Source organism: Capra hircus, chromosome 5 (genome assembly GCF_001704415.2).
Source record: "Capra hircus breed San Clemente chromosome 5, ASM170441v1, whole genome shotgun sequence".
NCBI classification, from domain to species: Eukaryota; Metazoa; Chordata; class Mammalia; order Artiodactyla; family Bovidae; genus Capra; species Capra hircus.
The window spans coordinates 2,985,016-3,011,975 of NC_030812.1; positions in this window are offsets into that span (position 1 = coordinate 2,985,016).

Below are 26,960 nucleotides of genomic sequence, written 5' to 3' on the forward strand. Positions count from 1 at the left end.
AAGAGCTAACACCTATCCTACTCAAACTTCCAGAAAATTGTAGAGGAAGGTAAACTTCCAAACTCATTCTATGAGGCCACCATCACCCTAATATCAAAACCTGACAAAGAGGCCACAAAAAAGGAAAACTACAGGCCAATATCACTGATGAACATAGATGCAAAAATCCTCTACAAAACTCTAGCAATCAGAATCCAACAACACATTAAAAAGATCATACACTATGACCAAGTGGGCTTTATCCCAGGGATGCAAGAATTCTTTAATATCTGCAAATCAATCAATGTAATTCATTACATTGACAAATTGAAAAATAAAAACATATGATTATCTCAATAGATGCAGAGAAAGCCTTTGACAAAATTCAACATCCATTTATGATAAAAACTCTCCAGAAAGCAGGAATAGAAGGAACATACCTCAACACAATAAAAGCTACGTATGACACACCCCCATCAAAGATTATCCTCAGTGGTGAAAAACTGAAAGCATTTCCCCTAAAGTCAAGAACAAGACAAGAGTGCCCACTTTCTCCACTACTATTCAGCATAGTTCCGGAAGTTTTGACCGTAGCAATCAGAGCAGAAAATGAAAAAAAGGAATCCTAATTGGAAAAGAAGAAGTAAAACTCTCACTGTTTGCAGATGACATGATTCTCTACATAGAAAACCCTAAAGACTCTAGCAGAAAATTACTACAGCTAATTAATGAATATAGTAAAGTTGCAGGATATAAAATCAACACACAGAAATCCCTTGCATTCCTATACACTAATAATGAGAAAATAGAAAGAGAAATTAAGGAAACAATTCCATTCACCATTGCAAAGAAAAGAATAAAATACTTAGGAATATATCTACCTAAAGAAACTAAAAACCTATATATAGAAAACTATAAAACACTGGTGAAAGAAATCAAAGAGGACACTAATAGATGGAGAAATATACCATGTTCATGGATTGGAAGAATCAGTATAGTGAAAATGAGTATACTACCCAAAGCAATTTATAGATTCAATGCAATCCCTATCAAGCTACCAGCGGTATTTTTCACAGAACTAGAACAAATAATTTCACAATTTGTATAGAAATAATGTGTATTTTTAAATTAAACATGCACTTTTATTTTTAGTTCACTGGTGCAGAAAGCAGTTATAAACATGCTTTTAGACTTACAGAACAACACACATATCAAACTACTTTCCACTAAGTCCCTGGCACTAGTTCTCACTCAGTTTCCTGCACAAATTTCTTATACACCTAAATGACCATTCCTGTGTTCTCTTCCACTGCCTAAGGCTGGAGGCCATATCTACTGGAGCCCCAAAGGGGGTAGGGGTTGACAGTGGAAGCGTTCAGCCCTGGCAGGGTGGAGTATTTTGTCACACTATTGTTTAGAATTGCTGGAGCATGATAGCAATACAAAGCAGTAAAAATTAGGAATTTTAAGTCAGCATTATTATTCTTTTTAAAATTTCCTATGCATAACACACTCCCCTATTACCTGCACCATGACACTCTGTGCTTCCCCCATCTTGGTACCATTCTATGTTAGCTTACTGCATCTTTTAGGTCAGACACTGGCCTCAACACAGGTGGACATTACAGCTGGTGTCCAGCAAGGGGCATGTGTTGAACACTCCTCGTATAAGAAGAAGTTAGGTTTTATTACTACTGTTCTTGAAAAATTCTGTACATTGTATTTAGGATAAAGGTGTTTGTTAGAATGTATCTGAGAAAATTCAAGTAAAAAGAGCTGTGCTTTGGATGGTCTTGGGGTCTTTCAGACTTAACCAGACTAAAATTCTACAAAAATCATGTATTTCATAGCTTATAAATGGAGCCATGGCAGAGATTGGAAGTAAAAGTAGACATTGGCAACCACCTCCCACCCACTAGATTTTTGATATGACTGTTTACAAAATTATTTTTAAAACAAATTTAAAAATCCATGAAAAAGATATATAGGACAAGATCTTGGGACCACATTTTGATTGAAGAAAATAAATCAGGAATCTTTGAGTGTGTTTATGCAGACATGTTCTCAGTGTGATCTTGAACTTGAAGAGCACAAGACAGTGAGCAGTCAGCAAACAGAAGAAACAAGAACAACTATTTTCAGACAACTGATCAGACTTCAGAGAAAGGTGGTGATGCTAGTGATGGTGAATTCACAGTTCTATTATCCTACACTCAACAAATGGACAAAAGTGGCTTGCCCTGGCACCCACTATAGCTAACAAGTTCTGAACTGACAAGACAAAGACTTGTTCAAACTCACCACTCACCTTCCCACAAGCAGCCTCTGGGGCTTTTGCCTTTATAAGTCTCACTCTTGTCTTTGGTCACAGAGACTGGGATTCAAAGGCTTCCGTCTCTCTCTCTCACACATACACACACTTGTCACCTATGAATTCTATCTGTCTATTTATCTATCATCTTGATTTATCAATTTTCTCTAAGTTCGTCTTTGACATTTAACCTATGGGTACCATTTCATTCAGCCCATTTTTTTTTTTTGATCAGGTTTTCATGTCTTGTTTTGTAATGAACTCAGAGTAACTCCCACTATATCTCTATTTTTCAAAATATAAATCAGAACTGTCCTAGGCAAGCCAGAATCCATGGTCAGCTTAGAGTTACCAACATGACTTCTTAAAATCAGTCCTTCTTCTGTTTAAATTCTATCTAGATTTCTAACAATGTCAGAACCTTCTCATTTGATGGATGAGAATTCATCAATTCAAGTTAGTATTTAGAACGCAAATTGGTGATATAAAAATCACATATCAGGGGTACAGTGATGTTTGATATATTTAAAATGCATTTTGACTAAGTATAAAAAAGACATGCTTTTATATTAAAGGAAAATCGGAAAAGAGAGGTTCATGCATAGCAATGATTGAAACAACTCAGTTTCTCCTCTCCAAAGCTTTCTTCCCCATAATCCTCTGTATCAATTGCTTAAAACCTGTTTCACTTCATTCTCAAGTTATGTATCTGCCCTGACTTTCATTTTAGCCTAGTAGTTCTTGCTTAGTAAACTAGCAGAGGGAATAAAACAGACCTTGACTCAGCTGCTCTCTTGCCCTTTAACAGCAAGTGCATCTTCATTAGTATTTATTTCCAGCATGCGAGAGACAACATTTACATAGATCCTGGAAAGCAAGTTACAGACAGAATTAAGTGAATGGAAAACCAGTGTTGAAAGTGTAAACATCAAGTCTAAAATGACATTATTTAAGGTATCAGAACCATGAGTACCAGAATAAAAATAAACATTTAGGCCAATGCCAGCAAAAAACTTCTTAATGATAATGAGTGTATAATACTCTCTCTAGGGAAGAAATGGAAGCTATTATTTACAAACTCTGTAGCTTAACTGGATAAAAGATAAACTACATCCTTTTGGGAGTAATATGTACTGACAAGAAAGATGTTCAGTTCAGTCTCTTAGGTATGTCCAACCCTTTGCAACCCCATGGTCTGCAGCACACCAGGCTTCCCTGTCCATCACCAAATCCCAGAGTTTACTCAAACTCATGTCCATTGAGTCAGTGAGGCAAGTAAGATAAGATAGTCTCAAATTACTAGGGGAAAATAAATTTATGATACTCTTTGTTTCTACATGTTTATATGTAAAATTAAATTATCATTCACTTTTCTGAATGATAACAAAAATATCTAAATAAAATTACTTCTTTAGCCACCTTTAAATGAAAAAAATCATCCAAGTTGTTTTTTCTTGGAGTAATCTGCCTAACAGCTGCAGTCACACTAAATGCTTTGACTTATTTTATCACTCTTAATTTCCACATTCTCAACTAAGGATATACAAATGCTGGAAAGCCACCAGATTTGCTGAAACGGGGCCTATAAGTCCTGATCCAAGTCAATTAAAAATGTACCACATGTCAATCATTAATATTTTTAGTCACAAAAAAGCAGTACCATGTCTAGATTATTTTTTAAACACACAAAACAATGAATAGATTATGTCAAGATTTTCAACAGCTTGTTGATCTCAGTAAAAGCATCTTAATTTTGTTTTTTTTTTTACCATGAAAAATAAGAAATTTTCAGGATCATTATATAAAATGAAGTTATTTTCTTTCTAGAGAAAAGTCTTCATGAGAATCAAGGCTAGAGTTAGGCAGGAACAGAGCAACATATAATTTCACAGAATTCTATTATCCCTTTGACAAATAAGGGAAAATATGCTAGAAATGGTCTCTTGCCAAATTAAGTACGTATGCATTGAGTGATTTTTTTGTTTTGAAAAAAATATTTTTGATCAGCTTGAGACCAAAGTTCCTGAGAAACATGCAAGCCAAGTGTGCTGTCAGAGTCTTCTCTTCACTCAGGTATCTATTAGGGATGTGTTAAAAAAAAAAAAAAAAAAAAAAGAAGAAGCAGAATACATAAGGACTTCACTGTTATTTTGTGAGATAATTTATTACAGAAAGAGCTAATATTATTTCTGGTAGTGATTAAGTGGTAAGTTCTCTTAAAACTTTTAGTTGCCTAAGAGACATTATTTCAGCTTTCTGTGTAACTTCTCATTATGGGTTTTGATATGCCAGAAAGATGGTTTAGTGAAAGTAGTATTATTGCTCAAAGCATGTTTCTAAAAAAACAGTTAAAATCAATAATTGGATAGGCTATTACTATTCAGAACATGCTGCTGGAATTTGACAATTGTCAACCAACAACAGCAACAACAACAAAAACCTATTGTGATCCATTAGTGAGCGACATCATGCTGACTAAGGCTTATCACATATTTGAAACCTAAACACTCTTTAAATTTATAATTAAAATAAAATTACGCTGAACATGAAAAAAATTAATGTGAAGTATCTGTCACTGAAGTAGTAATTTTGGTGTCAATATGACAACTGAAAACAGAAAGGTCAGTGAGGTAATGGTATTGACATCTTAATACCTTTATTCATTAGATACAAATTTAAATGTTTTACCAGTATATGTCTGTAAAATACTATGCTATTACAGGGATGATCTCATTGAAGTAGATTTTTATCTATAACAACATTTAAAAATACAGAACACTGTATTTCTACAGTCTGTTACATAAACATTTTTTGATGCTTCATTTTTGTTAAAAAGCAATGAAAATCTTTGCTGAGAGTTTTTTTCCATAGTTAAACTTCCTGTTTGATACACTCTGTGTCCAGTAATTTTGCCATAATCATCGTTGTCATATCTGGACCTCCCAGTAGCTCACACAATAAAAAATTTGCCTCCAGTGCAAGAGACCTGAGTTCAATCCCTGGGTCAGGAAGATACTCTGGAGAAGGGAATGGCAATCCACTCCAGTATTCTTGCCTGGAGAATCCTGTGGACAGAGAAGCCTAGTAGGTTACAGTCCATGGGGTTGCAAAAAGTTGGACATGACTTAGCAACTAACACATACATATCTTTGCCACAAACACTTTTGCCACTAACTTGTTCACAGCACAGCTAGTTGGTCACAAGGCAATTTTTCTGTCAAAGATTAAATAATGAAAAATAAAAGAGGGACATTAAAAAAGACACAATGAAACATGAGAAAAAAATCATAAAATTAAAAAGGCTTCATTGAGAAATACAAAAATATTTGAATACAGTTAAAAATGTGTGTAGATTCACGGAACAAACAATTGCTTTTATACTGTGGGTTGCACCTAAGCACTTGTCTTTCATTCATTTGAACACACACACACACACACACACACACACACATATATATGTATATATATACACTTTGCTGATTCATTTCCTCCTTCAGCATCATACACTTACTTTTTTGCTAATTTTTTTTTCTTTAGAAAACAAATGCCTTTAATAGAGGCATCAGTTTCCAAACACTATTATGCATATTTGTAACTGAACTTTGTATTTGTTGTGAAAACCTCTAGTGTTGTGTGTTTCTGGCATCTTGTCACATGCTCATTGATAGATTTTCCAAAGTTCTTTGGGAGATATGGGCTCAACTTTGAACTTTTGAGGCCTTCAACTTCATTCACCTCTAATATAGAGTGTTTAAAAGCAAGAAACCGATTGTTAGGGGAAATCATCATTATGTATCATCAGCTCAATGAGGCCATCAAGAAAATTGTGAACAGAAAGAAATGTTAATAAATTTCAACCAGCTAAAATCAGACTAGTGAGTTAAAAACTGTCAACCAGTTATTTTCTTTCACAGCAAAATTGTCTTACAGCCAATTAATTATGATGCAATGTCTGTGGGCTTCCCTGGTAACACAGACGGTAAAGAATCAGCCTGCAGTGCAGGAGACCCAGGTTCGATCCCTGGGTCAGGAAGATCCCCTGGAGAAGGGAATGGCAACACACTCCAGTATTCTTTCCTAGGATATCCTATGGACAGAGGAGACTGGTGAGCTACAGTCCATGGGGTCACAAAGAGTTGGACGTGACTAAGCGATTAACATTTTCACATTCTTTTAATGTAGCAAAGTTGTGCATAGTAAAGTCAACTTAATACATTTCCTACAATCACATAATTTATGTGCAATCACGTAAATTATCCCTCATTTTTTCTACTGTTTAATATAATGTCCATAAAGACATAATTCATGACCCTTGGCATATATACTGTGCCCTGTTATCCACTATACTCCCAAATCTGGTAGCTCTTATATGAACTAAATATTAGCAGTGCTTAAACTGTAATCATCATGAGCATTAAAATTATAGTCGGGATCGGTATAGAAAGCATACTAGGTATCTATTAATTTCTATCAGCATGGAAATACAGTGAAATATGAACTAGACCCTATTAGATAGTGCTCGAATGTGTAAGTTTTAAGAATTCTTCAATCTTCCAAGAATCAGCAGTTCCTAAAGGTCAGTTCTGACAAAAGATAAGATATATTTAGATCAAGTTATGGATCTAGTAAGATACTCTGTATACTTTAATCCCTTTATACATTCAGAGCCTGCAAGCAGGCAGAGCTGGATTTACTCAAGTTTCACTTTACGCTTTGCTTTCCCACTCAGTAGCATTAAGGTGAAACTCCCAAAAGATAACAACAAGCTAAGATGAGCTCATCTAAATGCAACTCAGTCATTCAGGTTTAGATAATAGCTACTGCCAAAATAATGTATGGTTTTCAACATTTGTTAGCATTGGTAACAAACCAAGCAACTGTATTAAGTCATGAGCTGACACAAGAGCAAAGTAATTTGCACGGGCTGAAAAAGAAGAGTCACAAAGAACTTTAATAATGTAAATTGTATTTGAACTTTGCCATCACCCTAGTTTACGGAAGTTAATTCTTATCCTCAGTTTCCAAAGACAAAGATTAATTGACCCTCCTTATCTGAGTGCACTTTGATTAGAAATGTTCTTTTCTCACCTATATCTTCCATTATAGAGGGTGGTTGCTCAATAAAAAGATGTGACCTGAACCAAGGTTTCCATTTTTCAGAACTGCAATATGTAGCTACAGATTACTGCTTTTGTAAAGCTATTATTTTTACTGTCAACATACATGGTGCCCTAAGATCCACTAGGTGCAATAAATTGAAGCAAGAAAAGACAACATTTGACCAAATGTCCTCCTCCCCCAAAATATCTACTTTAGTGATTGAAAAATAAATAAATAACTTCTGTAATTAGACATTAAAAAAGCCTGGAGAACAGGAGTTAACCCTAACTGTACCTCCAAGAAATGTGTCATTGGGTAAGACCAGGAGGGTAACCAGATATTTAAATTCTAAAAACCAGAAAATGAGGTGTTCTTCCATTATGCAATCATTATGACACAAAAGTACCAAAAAAAAAAAAAAAAAAAAACCAACTGTCTGAAAATGTAAAGACAAACAGAAGATTCCACATTCAAAAAAAGCAATGGGTTTATTTATGAAAGTTAGCTAACCATGTCATTTGCCTGTGTGAAAGATTCATTTAAATTGTAATTCCCTTTGGAACATAGATGGAAGCTAGAATTCAGCCAGCACTAAAATATTGGCTTGCATTGCCATTTATAAATAAGACTGTGAATTTCTGGTTTTATTTCTTATTGAGAAATTATCAAATCTCTTAAACTATATTGCCAAAAAGAATGATCAACTTGTACAAAATACTTAGTCACTGAAAATCTATCTGAAAGTCTTATCTTGAGCTTATCTTGGTCCTTACTTGTTTTTAAGACCACTCAATATGATGAGCCAACAATATATTTTTACTTCGTGGGATATTAAAGGCTCAAGAAATGCTGTATGATGTCTACTTGTATGTCATTTAGACCCTTTCAATATTGTAAAGGAAAAAAAAAATCCGGAATAATTCTACCTGTTGGTCGACACACAAGTGTAGAAGGATTGAATTGATTCTCTTTCAAAAACAGATACGTTGAAGACCTAATCCCCAGTATGACCTTATTGGAAAATAAAGTTGATATAAATATATAAATGCAATTAGTTAAGATGAGCTCATACTCGAGTAGAGTGGGCTCTTAGTCTAACGTGGCTGGTGTCTGCATAAAAATATTGTTGTGTGAAGATACAAAGAGTTAGGGAGAAATAGCAAGTGTTGGTGGAGGTAGAGATAACAGTTATGCAACTACAAGCCAAGGAGTTCCAGGAATTATTGGTAATACCAGGAACTAAGACAAAGACATGGAATAAATTCTTCCCTATAGCCTTCCACAGAGCATGGTCCCACCAAAAACTTGATTTTTGGACTTTTAGTCTCCAAAACAGAAGCAAAAAAATGTGATTTTTTTTTAAAGCCACTCAGTCTGTGGTACTTTGTTACAGCAGCACCAGGAAATTAATACAAGTAAGATAAAATAAAACCGTGCTTAATATAAAGACATTCAAGCCTAGAGTTTCTTCACCTCCCTCTTTTCCCTTTAACTATATCCCTGAAATTTTCCTGCATATTTGGAATAAAGTGTTGCTGACTTCCCAGAGTCAACCAAATAATATAAGAGCCAAGCCAGGTTTTGAGGCTGCAGAAAATGTGTGATTTTCCTTACTCTAAAACATGAAACGTAAGCCCCAAACACAAAATTTGAAAGAAAGCTTTAAACATTACCTGGACATTTCAAGTTAATTGGTTAATGATAGCCAGGATAATGTCTCTAAAGGCTACAAACCAAGCTGAGTAGAATAGAAGGACTGAGGAACTAACTCAGGTTATAGAAGGTACGATTTTTAAAGGCTATGTATGACACAGGTATAGTTCAGCCAAACGACTGAACCACATAAACTCTTAATATCAAATGTATTGAACACTGTTATTTTATGTGACCTCATATCTAAAAGCAGTCTATCACAAGGTAGTTGGATAAAGAGACAGACTATAGCACGGGATGCAATGTGAAAATGAAGTCATACAAATTGGGCTAACACAAAAAGAGAGACTAGAAAATGTTTTCACTTGTTCTTCCCTATCTTGTTGATCAGCAGAATTAACTAGGAACACAATGTAATTCTAAATGCTACTGCTAGCTTTTCACACTGTTCATGGAGTTCATATATATTGTCACCCTGCTTATTTAGCATATGCAGAGTCCATCAGGTGAAATGCTCAGCTGGATGAATCACAAGCTGGAATCAAGATTTCTGGGATAAATATCAGCAACTTCAGACATGCAGGTGATATCACTAGGATGGCAGAAAGTGAAGAGGAGCTAAAGAGTTTCCTGATGAGGGTAAAAGAGGAGAGTGAAAAATTGGCTTAAAACTCAGCATTCAAAAATCTAACATGGGGCATCCAGTCTCATCACATCAAGGCAAATACAAATGGAAACAGTGACAGAATTTATTTTCTTGGGCTGCAAAATCACTGTAGATGATGATTACAGCCTTGAATTAAAAGATGCTTGCTCCTTGGAAGGGAAATAAGACAAACGTAAGCAGCAGCATATTAAAAAGTAGAGTTCACTTTGCTGACAAGTCTGTATAGTCAAAGCTATGTTTTTTCCAGTAGTCATGTACGGATGTGAGAGTTGGACCCTAAAGAAGGCTGAGTGCCAAAGAATTTATGCTTTCAAATTGTGGTGCTGGAAAAGACTCTTGAGATCCCCTTGGTCTGCAGGCATATCAAGCCAAACAATCTTAAAGGAAATCAACCCTGAATATTCATTGGAAAGACTGGTGATGAAGCTGAAGCTCCAAAACTTTGGTCACCTGATTCAAACAGCTGACACATTGGAAAAGATCCTGATGCTAGGAAAGGTTGAAGGCAAAAGCTGAAGGGAGCAAGAGAGGATAAGATGGTTAGACAGCATTATCGACTCAATGGACATGAGTCTGTGCAAACTCCAGGAGACAGTGAAGGACAGGGAAACCTGGTGTGCTGCCGTCCATGAGGTTACAAAGAGTAAGACATGACTTAACGACTGAACAACAACTGCTGGCTAATTTTTTTATTATTTTTTGTTTCTCAATCTGTCCTTGACTAACATTGAAAATGTTCTAATCTAATATAAGCCTATAGAAAATCATTAGCAAATTCAGGTGGCAGAACATAATCCAGTTAACTTAGGAAACTGAGGTAGCATTCACTACATAGGAATTAATATTACATTTCAATCTGTTTTTCATCATTTATGTACTACCAACCAGTCTTGATCTTGCTAAGCATGGATTCTCATCAGGGTAAGAATGTCTGAAATTCCAAATACCAAGTTGGTTTATTAGCATGATACTCTTCATACTGTGCCTACCATATATCCATTCCTTCTATATTTTCCTGTTTCTCAATTTCCCTAACTCTACTGTTCGTGATATAGTTTGTGTTAACTTCACACCTGTGTTTCTTAAACTCCTACTAAAACATGAGATAACATAAATAAACTTTTGTGATGAATCTGTGCCAAATACCTTGCTTGGTACTTGGTGAAGTATTATTCTCAAATCTTGACAAATGTAAAGACTTTTTCTTCTCTCTATTTTTATAGTTATCTCTGTCCTCCAGAGTTTTCTTTACTTTTCTGTTTGGGAATGTTTTGATGCCCTTATTGCTTCCAACACTTATTTCATCTGCATGATAGCTCTGTTATTTTCCATCTTGCCTCTGTCATTTTGCCTTAGTCAGGAGTCTCAGTCAAAGTAGTCTTTCATTGTAATTTGTGAATAATTGCTTAGGGAAAGTCTTAGAGTCTAATTAAATTTGACATTAATTGCTTTCTAACTTTTTAAGCAGCAATAAATAAAAGTGAGCATCTCATGGACTATTGGAGGTTTCTGATGATGAAAAATGATTCAAAACACCAAGAATCACATTGTGATCTTTTCTCTGACAGAGTATGACACCATGTAGTGTAATATAAATACAATGAAACACAAAAACAGAACAAAATACAAAATATTGGGCAATAATGGTCATAAAATGAAAAACCCTAAGTAAATGCAAAGAAAAACTCTCTTCAATTAATCATTCAATAAACATATATAAACCAAACAAACAAAACTACTATAAACCAAGCACTTTCCTTAGTGTTGTAAATTTTAACATATTTGTATAAACTTTGACTTTGCAGAATCTACTGTGTGACAAAACTTGATCTATATCAAACAACAATACATTCTATTAAAATTATACTTATGAGTGTACTGAGTATAAAAACATTAAATTTTCAGAAAATAAAAAATATCATGTGGACAAGAATGTATTAGAGTTAAGTGGTTGTATGAGCTCTCCCACAAATGACAATTATAAAAACAGAATGTATTATTACAAAAAAAAAAAAAAAAAAAAAACTGTGTAAAGTCACCAGAAAACATCCAAGGAAAGACAGAAGCTCAAGGAAAGATTATTTTGGAAAAATTGCAAGCAGTAGGAGTGAACATTGTTAGTCTGTGGCTTTCTGGTTATGATGGTGTGTTCAGATGTTCAGTCATGTCCAACTCTTTGGGACCCCATGGATTGTATCCTGCTGGGCTCCTCTGTCCATGGATTCTCCAAGCGGGTGGCCATTCCTTTCTCCAGGAGATCTTCCCTGACCCAGGGGTTGAACACGCATCTCTTGAGTTTCCTACATTGGCAGGTAGATTCTTTATCATTATTATGACTTAGGAAGCCCAACATGATAGTAGAAAATAACAAAAGCTGCAAGTTACTGATGTAAGATAAATTTGGCATGAAACCAAATATCTTAACATCAGTTCAGTCACTCAGTCATGTCTGACTCTTTGCGACCCCATGAATCGCAGCACACCAGGCCTCCCTGTACACCATCAACCCCCGGAGTTCACTCAGATTCACATCCATCGAGTCAGTGATGCCATACAGACATATCATCCTCTATTGTCCCCTTCTCCTCCTGCCCTCAATCCCTCCCAGCATCAAACTCTTTTCCAATGAGTCAACTCTTCGCATGAGGCGGTCAAAGTACTGGAGCTTCAGCTTTAGCATCATTCCTTTCAAACAAATTCCAGGGTTGATCTCCTTCACAATGGACTGGTTGGATCTCCTTGCAGGCCAAGGGACTCTCAGGAGTCTTCTCCAACATCACAGTTCAAAAGCATCAATTCTTTGGTGCTCAGCCTTCTTCACAGTCCAACTCTCACATCCATACATGACTACTGGAAAAACCATAGCCTTGACAAGACGGACCTTAGTTGGCAAAGTAATGTCTCTGCTTTTGAATATGCTGTAAATGTTGGTCATAACATTTCTTCCAAGGAGAAAGCGTTTTTCAATTTCATGGCTGCAATTACCATCTGTAGTGATTTTGGAGACCAAAAAATACAGTTTGACACTGTTTCCCCATCTATTTCCCATGAAGTGATGGGACCAGATGCCATGAGCTTCGTCTTCTGAATGTTGAGCTTTAAGCCAACTTTTTCATGCTCCTCTTTCACTTTCATCAAGAGCCTTTTTAGTTCCTTTACACTTTCTGTCATAAGTGTGGTGTCATCTGCATATCTGAGGTGATTGATATTTCTCCCAGCAATCTTGATTCCAGCTTGTGTTTCTTCCAGTTCAGTGTTTCTCATGATGTACTCTGCATATGTTAAACAAGCAGGGTGACAATATACAGCCTTGACGTACTCCTTTTCCTATTTGAACCTGTCTGTTGTTCCATGTCCAATTCTAACTGTTGCTTCCAGACCTGCATACAGATTTCTCAAGAAGCAGGTCAGGAAGTCTGGTATTCCCATCTCTCTCAGAATTTTCCACAGTTTATTGTGATCCACACAGTCAAAGGATTTGGCACAGTCAATAAAGCAGAAATAGATGTTCTTCTGGAACTCTATTGCTTTTTCCATGATCCAGCGGATGTTGGCAATTTCATCCCTGGTTCCTCTGCCTTTTCTAAAACCAGCTTGAACATCTGGAAGTTCACGGTTCAGATATTGCTAAAGCCTGGCTTGGAGAATTTTGAGCGTTATTTTGCTAGCATGTGAGATGAGTGCAATTGTGTAGTAGTTTGAGCATTCTTTGGCATTGCCTTTCTTTGGGATTGGAATGAATACTGACCTTTTCCAGTCCTGTGGCCACTGCTGAGTTTTCCAAATTTGCTGGCATATTGAGCGCAGCACTTACACAGTATCATCTTTCAGGATTTGAAACAGCGCCACTGGAATTCCATCACCTCCACTAGCTTTGTTCACATTCCAGGATGTCTGGCTCTAGATGAGTGATCACACCATCGTGATTATCTTGCTTGTGAATATCTTTTTTGTACAGTTCTTCTGTGCATTCTTGCCACCCCTTTAATATCTTCTGCTTCTGTTAGGTCCATACCATTTCTGTCCTTTATTGAGCCCATCTTTGCATGAAATGTTCCCTTAGTATCTCTAATTTTCCTGAAGAGATCTCTAGTCTTTCCCATTCTGTTGTTTTTCTCTGTTTCTTTGCATTGATCACTGAAGAAGGCTTCCTTATCTCTTCTTGCTATTCTTTGGAACTCTGCATTCAGATACTTAAATCTTTCCTTTTCTCCTTTGCTTTTCGCTTCACTTCTTTTCACAGCTATTTGTAAGCCTTCCCAGACAGCCATTTTGTTTTTTGCATTTCTTTTCCATGGGGATGGTCTTGATCCCTGTCTCCTGTACAATGTCACGAACCTCATTCCATAGTTCATCAGGCACTCTATCTATCAGATCTAGGCCCTTAAATCTATTTCTCACTTCCACTGTATAATCATAAGGGATTTGACTTAGGTCATACCTGAATGGTCTAGTGGTTTTCCCTACTTTCTTCAATGTAAGTCTGAATTTGGTAATAAGGATTTCATGATCTGAGGCACAGTCAGCTCCTGGTCTTGTTTTTGTTGACAGTATAGAGCTTCTCCATCTTTGGCTGCAAAGAATATAATTAATCTGATTTCAGTGTTGACCATCTGGTGATGTCCATGTGTAGAGTCTTCTCTTGTATTGTTGGAAGGGGGTGTTTGCTATGACCAGTGCATTTTCTTCACAAAATTCTATTAGTCTTTAGCCTACTTCATTCCACATTCCAAGGCCAAATTTGCCTGTTTCTCCAGGTGTTTGTTGACTTCCTACTTTTGCATTCCAGTCCCCTATAATGAAAAGGACATCTTTTTTGGGTGTTAGTTCTAAAAGGTCTTTTAATTCTTCATAGAACCGTTCAAATTTCAGCTTCTTCAGCGTTACTGGTTGGGGCATAGACTTGGCTTACCATGATATTGAATGGTTTGCCTTGGAGACGAACAGAGATCATTCTGTGATTTTTGAAATTGCATCCAAGTACTGCATTTCGGACTCTTTTTTTGACCATAATGGCTACTTCATTTCTTCCGAGGGATTCCTGCTTGCAGTATTATATATAATGGTCATCTGAGTTAAATTCACCCATTCCAGTCCATTTTAGTTCGCTGATTCCTAGAATGTCCACGTTCACTCTTGCCATCTCTTGTTTGACCACTTCCAATTTGCCTTGATTCATGGAACTGACATTCCAGGTTCCTATGCAATATTGGTCTTTTCAGCATCAGACCTTGCTTCTATCACCAGTCACATCCACAGCTGGGTATTTTTTTTGCTTTGCCTCCATCCCTTTTTTCTTTCTGGAGTTATTTCTCTTCTGATCTCCAGTAGCATACTGGGCACCTACTGACCTGGGGAGTTCCTCTTTCAGTATCCTATCATTTTGCCTTTTCATACTGTTCATGGGGTTCTCAAGACAAGAATACTGAAGTGGTTTGCCATTCCCTTCTCCAGTGGACCACATTCTGTCAGACCTCTCCACCATGACCTGCCCGTCTTGGGTGTCCCCATGAGCATGGCTTAGTTTCATTGAGTTAGACAAGGTTGTGGTCCTTGTGTGATTAGATTGACTAGTTTTCTGTGAGTATGTTTTCAGTGTATCTACCCTCTGATGCCCTCTTGAAACACCTACCATCTTACTTGGGTTTCTCTTACCTTAGGCGTGGGGTATCTCTTCACGGCTGCTCCAGCATAGCACACCTGTTGTTCCTTACCTTGGATGAGGGGTATCTCCTCACTGCCACCCTTCCTGACCTGCAATGTGGGATGGCTCCTCTAGGCCCTATTGTGCCCACGCAGCCACCACTCCTTGTTCTGTTTAAATCTAAGAATGGCAGCTAAATTATGTCGACAAGAGGGAGCCCAAGAGGCCTAGTGGTTTCACCTCCTAATTTTGTCAGGTAAATATAGGTATTACCTCCTAATTTTTACAGATGAAAGAGGGTGTAAATAAAAATTGATAAAAACTGTGAGTTTCCTGCTTTTTTAACTGAGTGCATTTCCCAAGCTTACACAATTTGGATAGCAAAATGCTGACTACTCACATATGAGACATGTCAGAAATTAGACATAAAATGGCAGAACAACTGGAAATATGGAAGTCTTAGAAGTATACAGTCAAAAAGAAAGCTCCCAAATATGAGTAAAATAGCTGAGTTTCAATCCTTGGCTAACCAGCAAATTATGCAGGCATAAGAGAAGAGAGTCAGTTAAAAAATAGTAGCCATAAGAATTCTTAAACACAAATTTATTAGAAACTACTTAGCATAGGGAACAGAAAGTTTGTAGTAATTTAAGTCTAGGCAAGTTCATGATCTACTGGAACAAGGGTACAAAGAAAGAATCATGAGATAGAATACAGAGTTGCTGCAAGATATTGCCTAAAATGCAGTTTTAACATCTAGGGCAAATATCCTCAGATATTTCTGTTAACTAATTTGATTCTCAGAATAACCTACAAGGTCAGTGCTATCATCATTATCCATATTTTTCACATGTGGAAGTGGAAATTTCACACAGCTTTTTTTTTCCCCCTGGAAATTGCTAGTAAAGTCTATACTAAGGAGAATTCTAAAACGTGCAACTATAATGAATGACGATTTGCTTGAAGCAAAATCATGTAAATTTTATTTGCCAAATAATATAAGTTTTCATCACTCTAAAGCACATATTAACATTGGTAATATTTTTGTGATGTGAGAAAATAAAAAAACAGATGCATCTGTCTTTATATCATTAATATCTGTCTCCCTATACATCTATAGACCTATAATTTTAAATTACTTATTTTTGCTTCTAACTTTTCTATATCTTATAGTTAATATAATTTATAAAATAATATATATCATAAAATATATATTTTACTTTAAACTGTGGGATTTGTTCATATAAAAGATATTAAAAGTTTCTTATACATAATGTAATAGTTCTTATGCTGCTATTTTTTAAGTTTTGACTATTAAACTACATTAATTTATAAATGGTGTTACATCCTGTAAAATCAGAACACAAATAAAATGAACAATTTTCATATAGATTTCAAATGATAGATGATGATACTTACACTTAAGAATTAAAGCTCTTAAATTCCACTCTAAATAAGAATCATCAGTATTAATGCTGGAATTAAGCTCATCATCCTTATTCCAAAATTTTCTAATTCAGTAGATGAGGATGTGCCTTTTCAAGCATTTTTTTAAACAAATACTCACATGCACAGTATCTTAATTCATAGTAAATAACATCTATGTAACAGTCATTCTTTGATGGCTTAATTGTATTTATTTACAGCCTCTTGTTTAAGGCTGAAATGTAATTGTGGGTATTTTAGAGAACTATGTTAAAACATTAAATCTTCAAATCAAAGTCACCTGGGATATTGTTAAAATAATACAGACATGTTTACCAATTCCTGACAAGATGAGAAAGCAGCATGGCTGTTTGCCTTCCTACCTTTAGGGTTATCATGGGAGGGAGAGGGAACTTGATTGGATTCATGAGTAAACACACACTGTGAGAAACCCTGGGAAAGTCTAGTTTGGGTGGGAAATGACTGTTTACAATCAATGACAGTGCAATGGGTAGTAAACATAGATGAGGCCAAATTTAGGAAGATTTATAAGTTGTCCTGTGACATTGTGTTTCCTCTGCATTTTCAGTACACCATGAAAGCAGATTATCCACCCCTAGGTTCTTGGGAGGGTGTCAGGGAACGGCCATGTAAGATGACTTCAGGCAGTATTAGTTCTGGTCTCTCACTCTAACCAAATGTCTTTCTCCATTTGGTATACAGTCTAGCCAAAATAGGTGATAGACCCAGGAAATGTGTTTATCAAGGGAAATGACAAGATGTTTGAGGAGGGCCAACATTATTAAAGAGAGACAACAAATGGGAAAAAATCATCTATACCAAAAGTGACACCAGTTCTAAAAACATATAAGAATAAATAATTGGAATCACAAATTTTAATGCATCTGCACGAGGAATTATAGACCATTCAGGTGTTATTAAAATAATAGAGTACATGAATAACAAAATTAATAAAACACAACAAGCAATCTAACAATATTAGAATGTCTCTTCACCTTAAGGACCCCATCCACCATTTTATTTCTATTATTTTGATAAATTCTGGAATATTTTGGATAGGACACAATACTGATTTAAGAAAAAGTAAAGTTCATAAAATAATAAATATTAGAAAAATATCTATGATAAAATTTTATGTAAAATATTCAATAAGAAACATTTTTGATGGAGCAAATTTAAACCAATCCTTCTAAAAAGACATACACAAGACACACACTAATTTTGTTCAGCACAGCTGTACACAACCTGAGCAACATATTAAGATAAGGAACAGAATAGCAACGTATTAAGATAAGAAACAGAATAGGATGTGTAAAGAACAAAATGAAACAATGTCATTATTTACAAATAATATCATCATTGTAACACCATTACTGTATACTAAAGAAACAGATAAATCAGTTGACAGATGTTTGAAATAACAGAAGAGATTTCAGTAGACCAATGCAAAAAAAAAAATCCATAGCTTTCATATATCAACAATAACCAGTTACAAAACAGGGAAAGAAATCTGAAAATTATACATCTCTTTCTCTTTCAGTAGCTCAGTTTTGTCCTGCTATTTTGAAACCTCCTGGACTGTAGCCTGCCAGGCTTTCTCTCCATGGGATGTCTCAAGCAAGAATACTGGAGTGGGTTGCCATTTCATCCTCCAGAGGATCTTTCCCACTCAGGGATCGAACCTGAATCTCCTATGTTTCCTGCATTGGCAAGTGGATTCTTTACCATCTGAGTCATTGCAAAAAGTCACCTCCATAAACACCCCAAAACTATACATAGTAGGAATAAAAATGTGCAAATTATCTTGAAACTAAATTTGTATAGAAAATTAAAACAAAAATTAAAATACATTAAAAAATCTGATTATATAGAGTTGTATACCATCTTATTTAACTTATATGCAGAGTACATCATGAGAAATGCTGGACTGGAAGAAACACAAGCTGGAATCAAGATTTCCGGGAGAAATATCAATAACCTCAGATATGCAGATGACACCACCCTTGTGGCAGAAAGTGAAGAGGAGCTAAAAAGCCTCTTGATGAAAGTGAAAGAGGACAGCAAAAAAGTTGGCTTAAAGCTCAACATTCAGAAAACGAAGATCATGGCATCCGGTCCCATCACTTCATGGGAAATAGATGGGGAAACAGTGGAAACAGTGTCAGACTTTATTTTGGGGGGCTCCAAAATCACCGCAGATGGTAACTGCAGCCATGAAATTAAAAGACTCTTACTCCTTGGAAGAAAAGCTATGACCAACCTAGATAGCATATTCAAAGGCAGAGACATTACTTTGCAGACTAAGGTCCGTCTAGTCAAGGCTATGGCTTTTCCTGTGGTCTTGTATGGATGTGAGAGTTGGACTGTGAAGAAGACTGAGCACCTTCAATGAGAATTGATGCGTTTGAACTGTGATGTTGGAGAAGACTCTTGAGAGTCCCTTGGACTGCAAGGAGATCCAACCAGTCCATTCTGAAGGAGATCAACCCTGGGATTTCTTTGGAGGGAATGATGCTAAAGCTGAAACTCCAGTACTTTGGCCACCTCATGTGAAGAGTTGACTCATTGGAAAAGACTCTGATGCTGGGAGGGATTGGGGGCAGGAGGAGAAGGGGACGACCGAGGATGAGATGGCCGGATGGCATCACAGACTCGATGAGATGGTGATGGACAGGGAGGCCTGGCGTGCTGCGATTCATGGGGTCGCAAAAAGTCAGACACAACTGAATGACTGAACTGAACTGAACTGATACCACCTTATTGCATGCTAAAAATAACATTAAAAAAAGAGAAAAGATAATATTTAAACAAGATAAAGGTTGATAAATCTGAAAACTTTAATATCTGTAAATTTGAAAATTGACATTAAATACTTTGTTTCATAAAAGGTACTAGATCCAATTAACTAATGGTTAACTAACCAAGTAAATGTCTAAAAAGTATAAAATAAGCAAGGAAGTATATCTGAAAAATCATAGTGCACTCACTCCAGAGAAAGGACACAGGAGATGAAGAAGAAAACAAGAAAAAAGATGGGCAAACATTAGGAATGTGAAATTTAAAGAAGAGGAAGTGTTAATTACTAATCAATATAGACAAATGCGGTTCTTCCTCTAGAAAGAAATCCAAATTAATATGATAATAAAATGATTATATTTACAAGGTATGGAAATCACATATGGGCTTCGCAGGTGGTGCTAGTGGTAAAGAACCTGCCCCCCAGTGCAGGAGATGCAAGAGATGCAAGTTCAATCCCTACCCGCTCCACTATTCTTGCCTGGAGAATCTCATGGACAGAGGAGTCTGGCGATCTACAGTACCTGGGGTTGGGGCCACAAAGACTCAGACATGACTGAAGATACTTGGCAAGCACACACATAATTAAATTTAAAATATTACCTACACATATTCTTTTTTAGGATCCATCAATAACTAAATATAATGTGGAAAGAAGTATAATGCATATGCTACAATAATTTTCTATGGGGGATTTAAAGCATCAAAATTGGGGTGGGAGATAAGGGGAAACTGTAACTTTAAAAGGAGTTTTGTCTGGATGATTCATGATAGTAAGCCACGATCAGAGAAGAATGAAAGTGTCTCTTTGTTTTTTTAATTCCTGAGGTCCTTAAATAATAAAATAAAATTATAAATTAAAATATGAAGAATCAATTCCAGATCTACTTAAATAGAAGATCCAAGAATGGTGATCTACACTCTATATTTAACATACATCATCTAGCACATTTCTATACATCAAGAAAAGTAACTTGGAAAATAGAATTTTAAACTTACTTACAGAAGATAGTCATTTAATATTTTAAGTCAGGAAGTCTTTGGCATGTATATATAAAATATTAGAATTGATAAGTAAATTTAACAGTGTTACTGGATCAATTTCTACATATAAGAATCAACTATATTTCTGTATACTAGTAAGAATCAACTTGAAAATAAAATTTAAAATTAAAAAAAAGACATAGGATTAAGATTTGGAAAGATTTTAAACAGAGGAATTTAAAACTTCTGAATATGTCTTCTATTGAATTTTCTGAAACCTATAGAAGATACGTCCTTAGCACTAACCTGAATGAAAGAGCACTGATTTCAAGAATAAACAATTTATCTTCAGAAACTGTTAAGACTTTGACTTTCCTACGTTTCAGCTTCAATTCATTCTCTTAGTAGCATTTTAAAGCAATCAGTTATCTTGATATGTGTAGCAATATTAACTACTATGAACTGAGTGAGCAATGTCTCTGCCTCTCCATAATTACATTTCAGTTGTCTGGATTCTAGAAGCAAGAGTTCAGTTTCAAATAACTTAAATGAAATGTTTACTAGATAGATACATTTTGCTGTTGGGGTGTACATTTCTCGTTGTCCATGAGCAAAAAAAGAGAAGATTTATTCCATCTTGTAAATGATCTTAGGAAAAAGAATAGGAACTGGTAGATGCATAACAAAACTGACCAAAAATATTTGGTCAGTAAATTATTTCCTTAATAAAGGGAATAACCACTCCATAAAAACTTAATTCTAGCAATTTTGGTGTATTACTACTCATGGTATTTCTCAAAAATTCACAAAAATATTGATTTCCCACTCTGGGTAAGTCAGAACTGATTGGAAAATTTTAAAGTAATGAGAGAAATATACTCTGCAAGTACTCGCTGGCCAGACAAATAGGTTAAAAGATTCAAACTCATTGTGAGTTTGGATATAATATTGGCAAGACTGAGAATCCTGAAATAATGCCTTCTTTAAACTGCAAATAACCTGTCTCTCCCCATGCTACTTTTCCTCATCTATGCTAATTTATACTGAACCATTAATTCAAATACCTATTCCAAATTATGTAATATTCTGTAGTAAATGAAATTTTGAGGGGTCATTAAAAATATCTGATTCAATGTAGTAAACTGCTCTTTCTGAACATTTGGATAGGGGTTACAAAAAGAGATGTACAAGAGAGAAGACCAAGTACACTGTTATCATGAGTTGTTAGTGGTCAAATTCTCTGAGATTTCACAGTCTGATCTCTACTTATTTTCTTATACTTGTTAATAATAGGGCTGCTAAACCCAATACCAATAGAGTTTCCAGATGTATATTCCTTACTTTCAATGTTCAGACTTCAATTTTCATAACCTAGTCACTACTTTGTCAGTTTCTTCACAAGGATAATTTATAGCAGGAGTATCCATTGTTTTGAAGGAAAACATCTTGTCTTATCATAGAGTGTGTTTAACCCCCTTGTTTTAGCACAGTTCTCAGAGTCTGAGTTATTGAACCTTGAATATCATAAGATGTTGGACTCCAAAAATCCAACCTAGAACAGACTGTAAAAAAATGAGTCTTGTTCAGCTTTAGCCTTGATACTGGTATAACAAGACTTTATGTCTCCTAGGATAACTGTTTTTAAACTCCCTAATTGTAGGGACCCTCAACTGTAAATCCATGTTTTGGAATTTAAAATAATGAAGAACTTTAATGCTGCTAATTATGCACTCAATTTACATTACAAACTGAAGTCTTCTACTTTTAAAGTATATCCTTCCATATAGGGATTCCTAGGTGGTGCTAGTGATAAAGAGACTTAGACACAGGTTCAGTCCCTGGTTTGGGAACATCCCGAGGAGGAGAGTATGGCAACCCACTCCAGTATTTTTGCCTGGATAATCCCATGGACAGAGGAGCCTGTCAGGTTAGAGTCCATATAGTCACAAAGAGTCAGACCGACTGAAGTGACTTAGTATACATACAATCATGTTTTTGATTAATGAGTTGGTCAGTTTAGGCCAAGAAAATGGGAGTTATATTTGCATTACACTTCTATAACAGAAGGTCCTGCTATGGTGTTTCAGGTACTACTATGTTGGTTTTGTTCACATTATTGAATTGATATCTCCACTTTCCGTAAGGGGAACAATCATATCAACAAAGCTTCAGTTCAGTTCAGGTCGCTTAGTCATGTCTGACTCTTTATGACCCCATGAACTTCAGCACGCCAGGCCTCCCTGTCCATCACCAACTCCTGGGGTTCACTCAGATTCAAGCCCCTTGAGTCAGTGATGCCATCCAGCCATCTCATCCTCTGTCATCCCCTTCTCCATAAATGTGATTCTGAAAGAGATGGGAATACCAGACTACCAGACCTGCCTCTTGAGAAATCTGTATGCAGGTTAGGAAGCAACAGTTAGAACTGGACATGGGGGTGGGGCAGTCCTAAGATGGCAGAGGAATAGGAAGGGGAGACCACTTTCTCCCTCACAAATTCATCAAAAGAACATTTCAACGCTGAGTAAATTCCACAAAACAACTTCTGAATGCTGGCAGAGGACATCAGGCACCCAGAAAAGCAGATCATTGTCTTCAAAAACAGGTAGGAAAAAATATAAAAGACGAAAAGGAGACAAAGGAGGTAGAGAGGGAGCTCTGTCCCAGGAAGGGAATCTTAAGAAGAGAGGTTTCCAAACACCAGGAAACACTCTCACTGTCGAGTCCGTGGCGAGCCTTGGAAGCACAGAGGGCAACATAACAGGAAGGAAAAATAAATAAATAATTAAAACCAACAGATTATGAGCCCAACAGTAACTACCCCAGCGGAGAAGGAGCACAGATGCCTGCATCTGCCACTAGCAAGTGGGGGCTGGGCAAGGAGGCGTGGGAGGGGCGGGCTGCAGTGCTTTGTAAGATTCAGGCTCGAAGGCCCTGCACGTAACCAGAGCGAACTAACTTGGGCTAGCAAACCAGACTGTGGGATAGCTACCAGGTGAAAAGCTCGAACATAAGACACCACCAGGACTGCGCTCAGAACAAAGGATGGAACAGAAATAGCCAGCTGCAGACCATCCCCCTCTGGTGACAGGCAGCCAGAGCTGTAAGGGCTGGAAGTGGGCAAGCACAGCCCAAGAGAGACATTACCTACAAAAATACAAGCAGGATTCTTTGCTAACTAAGACTTCTGGGGGTTCTGGACAGTCATCAGCCACCAGAGAAGGGATGCCAGTGATACACCCAGAAAACTGAGCTGCAGAGATGGGAAAGGTGATAAGTCGCAGAGACTGTGCTCGCCAAACACCTGAGCTACTCAGACCTGGGAAGGGCACAAAATGAAGGCCCAACCAAATCTGTGCCTCTGAGGGTTACCTGAGGGCCAAGCCTGAGTGGCTTAGACCAGGGAAGTGCATGCAGCCTAGGGCTGGTCTCAGATGGTTCCCAGCAGAGCAACGTAGAGCCTGAGCAGTGTGCGCCGTGAGCAGGGACAGGCCCAGCGGGGCTGAGACACTGTAGGCAGATGCCAGTGCTACTTGTTTGCAGCATCCCTTCCTCTCCACAGCTGGACTGAACAAGTGAGACCTAAAAAAAAAAAAAAAAAAAAGTGTCCACCACCGCCCCCCTCGTGACAGGGCCAATATCAGACACTAAAAAGACCAACAAACAGAAGTTAAACAGAGGGAACGGCCTTGGAAGTGACCCCACACTGCCCACAACACCAGAGAAAGGGCCAGATATATCTTTCCTATTTTTACGATCATTCTTTTGTTGTTGTTGTTGATATTGTTGCATGATTGTTTTTTTCTTTTCTTTTTCCTCTTTTTTTTAAACTTTTTAAATTTTTAAGTCCTCTATTTCTCCTTTAATTTTTATTTTTATAACCTACTATTACTTTTCAAAAAAAAAAGACCCTATTTTTAAAGCAAACGCCGTATATACTCTTTTTTGTGGTAGCTGTTGTTTTTTAATAATTCTTGTGGCTTTGTTTTTTTTTTTTCTTTCTTCTCCATCTTCTTCTTTTTTTCTTTAATATTATATTTTTGAAAATCCAACAAATACTCTAGATTTTTAATCTTTGCTTTTTGGTATTCGTTGTCAACTTTGTACATTTAAAACCCCAATCTTCAGTACCCAATTTTGCCTGAGAGCGAGTTTACTGGCTTGACCACTCTCTCCTCTTTTGGACTCTCCTTTTTCTCCACCAGGTGGCCTCTGTCTCTTCCCTCCCCCTTCTCTTCTCTACCGAACTCTGAATCTCTGTGTGTTCCAGACGGTGGAGAACACTTAGGGAACTGGTTACTGGCTGGATCTGTCTCTCTCTTTTTCATTTCCCTCTTTTATCCTCCTGGCCACCTCTGTCTACTTCCTCCCTCTCCTCTTCCCAGCATAACTCTGTGAACACCTCTGAGCGGTCCAGACTGAGGAGTCCACATAAGGAAGTCACTACTGACTAGCTTGCTAACTCCTCTTTGGATCCCACCTCATCTCATTTCAGTCACCTCTAACTATCCCCTCCCTCTTCTCATCTCCATGTAACTCAGTGAACCTCTCTGGGTGTGCCTCAATGTGGAGAAACTTTTCATCTTTAACCTAGATGTTTTATCATCGGTGCTGTATAGATGGAGAAGTCTAGAGGCTACTGTAAAAATAAAACTGAATTTATTTTTCTGGAATTGAGCTGCATAAGTTGCTTGTATATTTTTGAGATTAGTTGTTTGTCAGTTGCTTCATTTGCTATTATTTTCTCCCATTCAGAAGGCTGTCTTTTCACCTTGCTTATATTTTCCATTGTTGTGCAGAAGCTTTTCATTTTAATTAGATCCAGTTTGTTTATTTTGGCTTTTATTTCCAGTATTCTGGGACGTGGATCATAGAGGATCCTGGTGTTATTTATGTCGGAGAGTATTTTGCCTATGTTCTCCACTAGGAGTTTTATAGATTCTGGTCCTACATTTAGATCTTTAATCCATTTTGAGTTTATCTTTGTGTGTGGTGTTAGAAAGTGATCTATTTTCATTCTTTTACAAGTGGTTGACCAGTTTTCCCAGCACCACTTGTTAAAGAGATTGTCTTTACTCCATTGAATATTCTTGCCTCCTTTGTCGAAGATAAGGTGCCCATACGTGTGTGGATTGATCTCTGGGCTTTCTATTTTGTTCGATTGATCTATATTTCTTTCTTTGTGCCAGTACCATACTGTCTTGAAGACTGTGGCTTTGTAGTAGAGCCTGAAGTCAGGCAGGTTGATTCCTCCAGTTCCATTCTTCTTTCTCAAGATTGCTTTGGCTATTCGAGGTGTTTTGTATTTCCATACAAATTGTGAAATTATTTGTTCTAGTTCTGTGAAAAATACCGCTGGTAGGTTGATAGGGATTGCATTGAATCTGTAGATTGCTTTGGGTAGTATAATCATGTTCACTACATTTATTCTTCCAATCTATGAGCATGGTATATTTCTCCATCTATTAGAGTCCTGTTTGATTTCTTTCACAGTGTTTTGTAATTTTCTATATATAGGTCTTTAGTTTCTTTAGGTAGATATATTCCTAAATATTTTATTCTTTTCATTGCAATGGTGAATGGAATTGTTCCCTTAATTTCTTTTTCTTCTTTCTCATTATTAGTGTATAGGAATGCAAGGGATTTCTGTGTGCTGAATTTATATCCTGCAATTTTACTATATTAATTGATTAGCTCTAGTACTTTTCTGGTAGAGTCTTTAGGGTTTTCTACATAGAGGATCATGTCATCTGTAAACAGTGAGAGTTTTACTTCTTGTTTTCCAATCTGGATTTCTTTTATTCTGTTTCTGCTCTGGTTGCTGTGGCCAAAATTTCCAGAACTATGTTGAATAGTAGTGGTGAAAATGGGCACTCTTGTCTTGTTCCTCACTTTAGGGGAAATGCTTTCAATTTTTCACCTTGAGGATAACGTTTGCTGTGGGTTTGTCATATATAGCTTTTATTATGTTCAGGTATGTTTCTTCTATTCCTGCTTTCTGGAGAGTTTTTATCATCAATGGATGTTGAATTTTGTCAAAGGCTTTCACTGTATCTATTGAGATAATCATATGGCTTTTATTTTTCAATTTGTTAATGTGGTGAATTACATTGATTGATTTGCGGATATTGAAGAATCCTTGCATCCCTGCGATAAAGCCCACTTGGTCATGGTGTATGATTTTTTTTTTAATGTGTTGTTGGATTCTGATTGCTAGAATTTTGTTGAGGATTTTTTAATCTATGTTCATCAGTGATATTGGGCTGTAGTTTTCTTTTATTGTGGCATCTTTGTCAGGTTTTGGTATTAGAGTGATGGCGGCCTCAAAGAATGAGTTGGGAAATTTACCTTCCTCTGCAATTTTCTGGAAGAATTTGAGT